The sequence below is a fragment of the Drosophila kikkawai genome, chromosome X (genome assembly GCF_030179895.1).
Source record: "Drosophila kikkawai strain 14028-0561.14 chromosome X, DkikHiC1v2, whole genome shotgun sequence".
In the NCBI taxonomy this organism is placed as follows: domain Eukaryota; kingdom Metazoa; phylum Arthropoda; class Insecta; order Diptera; family Drosophilidae; genus Drosophila; species Drosophila kikkawai.
The window spans coordinates 23,300,308-23,306,807 of NC_091733.1; the positions used below are offsets into that span (position 1 = coordinate 23,300,308).

Genomic DNA, 6,500 nt, shown 5'->3' on the forward strand with positions numbered 1-6,500 from the left:
CTTTGCTCCTCTATTCACACACATACATGAGTGTGTGTGTGTGGGAGTGTGTGTATTTTCCCCCCTTTCCACCCCCCTCTTATTCATTTCCTTCGGCCGCTTTACCTTGACGCTCTTTATGAGGCTCCCAACAGCAGCCGATGCGAAATGTGTATGAAAATAAAAAATGATAAAAGTTGGCAGATAAAAATTACACACGCACACCCCCAACACACACACACACACATACAAAATCTTACCATTCACCTGCATACAAAATGGCGAGCCCCTGCCCCAATTTGGCTCCATCTCCACCTCCTTGGAGTGTGTTCATCCTTCGTCCTGCCACCAAAACTCAATTCCCAGCCCCCACCTACTCCGCCTCCTCCTCTCGCCCGAGGAACATCCATGTCGAGAATTGTAATTTTTCTTGCTTCATTTCCTTTGCCCGTTTTTCGTTTCGTTTTTTCTTTATATATATATTTTCCCTGGCATTTTTCTTCAGTTTTTTTCTTTTTTTTTTGGCGCCTTCATTGAGAATAAGCATCGACAGGCATTCGCACAGTGGAGTCAATTGAGTTTCTGTTGGGTTAAAAAAAAAGTTTTGGGAGATTATTAAATTTTAAGAAATTATTTATACAAATTTTTTTTTATTTATTTATATTTTTTATTTATTTATATTTTTTATTTATTTAAATCTTTATTTATTTATTTTAAATTATTATTTTAAAAATCTTTGTTTATTTATTTTTATTTACCAATTTTATTTTGTAAAAAAAGAAGTAGATTGAAAATACATTCCTGTTGGAGTTACGAGTAGAAGAAAAAGAAATTGTAAGGGGTTTTATTTGTGGAAATTATCTCCCTTGGAGGTTTTTATGCAATGAAGAAGCCATTTCCGACCCCATAGATCATATATATTCTTGATCAGCATCAACAGGAGAGTCGATTTAGCCAAGTACGAAAGAAAACAAAATTTTAATAATTTTATAAATTTTTTCAAATTTTGATAAGGGGTTACATCATTAAAATTCTCAAAAATTCACAATAATTTAAAAAATTTTAAATTTTAAATTTAATATGCAGATTTTTTAACCTTGCAAAAACTAGCTCAGAAATGGTTTCCAAATTAAAATTAAGGCATTTTTGCAGAACTTATAGATTTTTTAAAATATGCTTTAGTCGAAAAATATGCATAATATTTTTCTAAAATTTTTTTAACCCTTTTTAAAATAGTAAAAAATTCGCAAAACTTAAATTAAAAAAGAAAACGAACGCTAAACTGTTGTAAGCAGTTTTTTTAACCTTTTAAAAACTGAAACAAGCCTGCTTTTCGAATTGAATTTGATGCCTTTTTGGCGAAGCTATGATATTTTGATTTTTACTTTTCCAAAAATTAATATAAAAAATTATATGAAAATACTAAAATTACATAAAGTAGGCAGTTTTATTAATTTTATATTGAATTCCAAAAATCTAACAATACTTTTACCCTCAAAATTGTTCCATTTGATCAAAGTAAATTATGAAATAAATGTTAAAAAATTAATAAAATAGAAAACAACAAGGTAAAACCTTACCATAGTGCCTCGCCTTATGCTGGTTTTGGGTCCGCACATTCAGGTCCTGTGGCCCGATTCCCAGCTCCTTGCTCCTTGTTCAATATTAAGCTTCTTTGCTCTCGGTGCCATTTAACATTGTACAGACCCCACAATCCGGATTCCCCTCTTAGTTTTCTCATTTTTTCTTTTTTTTTTGTTGCTGTGCTACCAAGGACTACTTGAAAAATTTTTCATGATTTTCCTTATTTTTCCCTCTGCTATTTTTCTTGCTCCACTTGGATTTCCCTTGCTTTTGGAGCTTCTGCTGGTACACTAAGAAAACAATTTTGCATAGGGTAACTTTCCTTAAAACTTAAGAAAACTTTTTCTTATATGTAAAATAATTTTCTTAGATTTAAGGGGATTTTTTTTGGGAGATTTTATATAATATATTTAAATATAAAAGCTTATTTTTATGTGTAGAATTTGTTCTTATAGGCAATGAGTTGTCTGCCTTTCCACTTGGCAACTTTCGATTCAAGTACACAGAAAGAAAAAAGGTGATTAAAATAATTTACTATTTGAATGAATGAAATTAATTTTAGAGATATTTTAACATTGATTTTAGACTTTCTTTTTTCAAATATGAAAGAAAAATAAACTCTTTTACAATATACTAACATTTTAACAAGTTTTCTTTATTTCTCCCAGTGTTTAGCAGTTTAAAGTTTAGTTTGCAGGAATACTTGTGCTAAAAAGGAGTCTTGGGCTGGCCAGATCGAAGCGTATATAAAATGCAAAACCAAATTATGATGTCCTTTAGAAAGGGAAAAATCCCTTTTGCCACATTGACTTTTCCTCTTTCTTTTCTCCGCACAGAGAATAAGTTTTCTTGTAGAACATAATTTATCTGTTTGCGGAAGGAATGATTCAAGGTGTGTGTTTGTGTCGCGAATGCAATTTAAATATTTGCATTTCCCTGTTTTTATTTTATTCCATTGGAGTTTTTCCCCCATCGAGCGAAAATGCATTGTTGCCGAGGGAGAGAAGGTGTAACAGCAGATTGAGTTGCATTTTCTTTTCCTTTTTTTTTTTGGAAAAGTCCTGCTTCTCCTTAAAGCTTTAAGCATTTGCCAGCTGCAAAATTGCATTACCGAGTAATTTTTTCCCTCTCTCAGCTGCTGTCGTTTTATTTTATTTTATTTTTTTGCGCGCGCAATGTGAAATTGAAGTGAAGAGGCAGGAAAAACAGGAACAGGAGCTGCAATATACGAGGGCAGGGACATTTACAGTTAACTTCATAAAGAAAATTTAACGAGCAACATCCTGTGCATCGGGGGGTGGGGAAAAGAAAAAGCGTAAAGGACGAGGTGGAGAGCGCAACAAGGATGACGACAACAAGATAAAATGCATGCTAGAGCCAGAGGAGCAAGAAGAGTGGAGAAAGGAGAAAGGACTCTGCAGAATGCAGAAAGCGAGACACGACAAAATACATTATACAAGGACAACTCGGACCGGAAGCACTTGGCGAAAAAACTATACAAATAAATCTTGAAATATAGCTAAAAAGAGAGATACTTACAAGTTCCGTAAAAGTTATAGTATAAGGAAATAAAGATACATCATTTAGATACAGAAACAAAACAATATTTCTCAACTTTCTTATATATTTCTACATCTTTACTTGCCTTTTTTCTTTACAGTGTCTCTCGGCAGAGATATAGACAGGCCCATGAAACGGTAGCAAATAGAAGGCCGCCATCTGCCCATCAGACACTCATCAGGTCGCACCGCCTCACCTCCAATCCTGGTGACCTGCTCCTTTTTCCCCCCTCTGCTATACCTTCGGCACAGGCAGCTGAAAATCCAGGACGGAGAGAGGAGTAGGAGGGTGGGAAAGGCAGAGGCAAAGGCAGAGGCAGAGGCAGGCAGTGGAATGCCAGTTAACGAGTTTTCTCCATTCTCCATTTTCATGGCGCCCGAGCAGAGTCCGTACAGTTGAGAGAAGGCGTTTGGCCATGTTTAAACGGTTAAAAGAATGTTTTTAAATATATTTTTATATATTTTATAAAGAATAATATAAATATTTATATAATTTCAAAACTAATATTCCAAGATTTTTGTCAATTTAAGCTTTAAAAAAAAAGTATTTTTCAGGTTAGAAATATTCTATGAACATTAAAATACAAGTGTAGGTTAGCTTCTACTTCAACTGACTTCATATTTGTTGCTGGCCGTTGTTGGTGTTTTGCCTGTTACGCTTTAAAAACACAATTCCGAGGCCTTCGCAACTGGATTGAAGGAGCGTCATAGAGCACCATGGAGTGGTGTGCCCATCAACAGCGTCATCATCAACATGACATCCTGGCAGTCAGCTTTTCCACCTCTCATTTTGCCATGTAATACCCGCCAGGGCAACCCCGGCAAGCCCCCCTTTTGCGAACCCCCAGTGTCTATCTATCAGTTTGCGTTGCTTTTTTGGGGTTAGCCAGTGACATTCCCGACCCGGCCCCGGTTGAGTGGTTCTCGCTGGGTGGGAAAATGGAAGCCTGCTGGCACTGGGGGGGGGGGGGGGGGGAAAATGCGAAAATTCAGTTATGAATTCATTTCGAATTGAGGTAACATGATTACCGTATGATGATGCTCTTCCGCTTCAACATCGTCAATATATTTCGCTTGAGCTGTGTTTATTTACGTGCCCTGCTTGCTGAGGGTCTGGGATTGGGCCGTTCGCAGGTCGGAGAGGTTGGGTTGGCTTGGCTTGGCTCGGCTGGGTCTTGGAGTAAGGATGGGGAGTCTAGGCAGTTGCTGTCTCCGGTTGTGTGTGTCGGGGGTTGGGTTGGGGCAGCCTGAAATGAGCTTTTGCCACGCCAAGGTGGCGCTGCTCAAATAAACGAACGCCTCGTTGAGAGGAGAACAACAACAACAGCAGCAACATTTATAGCCAGCATCTGTACTCGGAAAAATATTATCTCTTTTGTGTATATACTTTTATTAAGAATATAAAAATAAAACAAAAAATTCAGCTAAAGGAAATATCTTATGACTCGAAGGTAAACAACAACAAATTGTGGGGTTTACAGAAAGCAAGGTGGTGAGTTTGGTGGTTTTTGTAAATATAAGTTATCAGATATATACATTTTATATGGAATAAAAAATTTTAAAAATAAAAATAGAGTCTAAGATATACAGGAAAATGAGTTTCAGAAGCATGAAGAACATTTGGTTAAAGGTTTTAAATCAGACAGGGCTAAATCGAGTGGTCTGGTCAAAAGTAAACGTACTTAAGAGAGTCAGAAAGGCCTCTTTAATACTGTTCTAAATACAAAGAACCTTATGAATAAAGGATATAGAAATATTTAATAAATAATCAAGAAAATAAAAATAAGAACTTAAAATGTATTAAGACTTTTCCTTAATTTTTCACAGTGTTAAGAATGCAGATTGCTGGGGAAAATCAAGGAAAGGGACAGGGGGGTTTGGACAGGGGCTGGCACAGGGACAGCAGCAGGGTAGCTAAGGGGGGGGCCGGATACTTCCAAAATGGGGGCTCGGAGGGGGTGGCGGCATTCTCCCCACTGTTAAGTGGGGGCGCGCGCGCATCATCTACAAAATGGCTGTCAACAACAACATGGCGTATACGCGTTATGAATACGCATTGCTTGTTTAAGTCGTTCTCTGTGTGTGTGTGTGTGGGGGGGGGGGGGGGGTCCTGGGACACCCATTGAGGCGGTTGTATCTGTGTGTGCAAAGGGAAGGCTTTGCCTGGTGGTGGAGCGGAGCCGGGAAACTGACTTCCCCAGCGGCACTTCAAGTACTTAAAATTTCACACTTTTTTTTGCAACTCCTCCTCCTGCTCCTCCTTGTTTGCCTTGTTTAAAGCGAAAAAGTTGTAGCAATTTAACTTGAGCAACATTTTTCTGTGTTCAGTGTTTTGTGTTTTGCTTTTTTCATCTACGTGAAAATAGGTAAAGTTTAGATTGGGCATTTGGCAGCCATATAATCCCCAATGGGATATCCGTAGCATTGTGAGATAATATCAAAAGTGCCAACGGCCAGAGAAAACATTTTTCTTCATTTCATATTTACGGTTAAAGTGATGAAGGTTTTTAGATTTTTGAAAGGAAAGTGTTGTCATAAATATTCTTATTTTAATATTCATTTATTTTTTTAGGCAAGCTCTTATTTATATCTCTTTTTAGTAATTTCCTTTATTTTAAACTGTTTGCCTTGTCTTCAACTATTTTTCATAGCTTAAATTAGTGGTTTTTGGTGCCCAAAAAAAGTTTCTGATTTAATCTCTACTTACATTTGTCTAGGTCCCTCCTCTGATTGATCAATCTCCTTGATTTCCCTGCGATCTCAAGGCCTCTCCGGTTATATCAGCTCGTTTGGCCTATCTTTCTTTCCAATAGGGAATAAACCCTAAGCACTAAGCTATAAAAGAGAAAAAGGGTACACTGTAACACAACAACACAACAAATAGCAGCTCCTTAAGGAGAGAGTAAGCACTAACACACATCCACACACCACACTACTCGACCACTTGACCTCAACATTCAGCTGGGTTACCACTGAGAAGATGCTAGAACTAGTTGGGAATTATAGTGTCAAGCAAGTGGAAATTTTATTCATTAATTATTTATTTATTATTTTTCATATAATGTATTTATTTATTTATTGATAAATTTATATATATACTATATTATATAATTTATATCTATATATATATATTTATAATATATTTATATAAACATTTGAAATTAAACCAATTCAATCTATTATCTCTCTGAAATAGTACCCTTTTAGGAGTCTTTTAAATTAAACATTATTAATAAGGCCTAAATAGTCCTCTTACCAACACCGATAAGAAGTTCTTAATAGTTCAGCCTCTGTAAAAAAAAAGACGAATGTTTTTATGGCCAATTTGAGGAGCAGGTACTTTAAACCTAGAGTTAAATCTATAGATTTAAGCCACAA

At 36.3% G+C, this 6,500-nt stretch overlaps 1 long non-coding RNA gene across 1 annotated transcript; it reads right to left on the reverse strand.

Moving 5' to 3' along the window:
- Positions 1–3,678: 3,678 nt before the first annotated feature.
- Positions 3,679–5,953, reverse strand: LOC138929200 (uncharacterized). The gene is made up of 3 exons (XR_011445654.1): positions 5,830–5,953; positions 4,152–4,471; positions 3,679–4,078 (listed from the first exon to the last, which is right to left on the reverse strand). It is a non-coding gene; the product is annotated as an uncharacterized lncRNA (long non-coding RNA).
- Between the last annotated feature and the right edge of the window lie 547 nt (positions 5,954–6,500).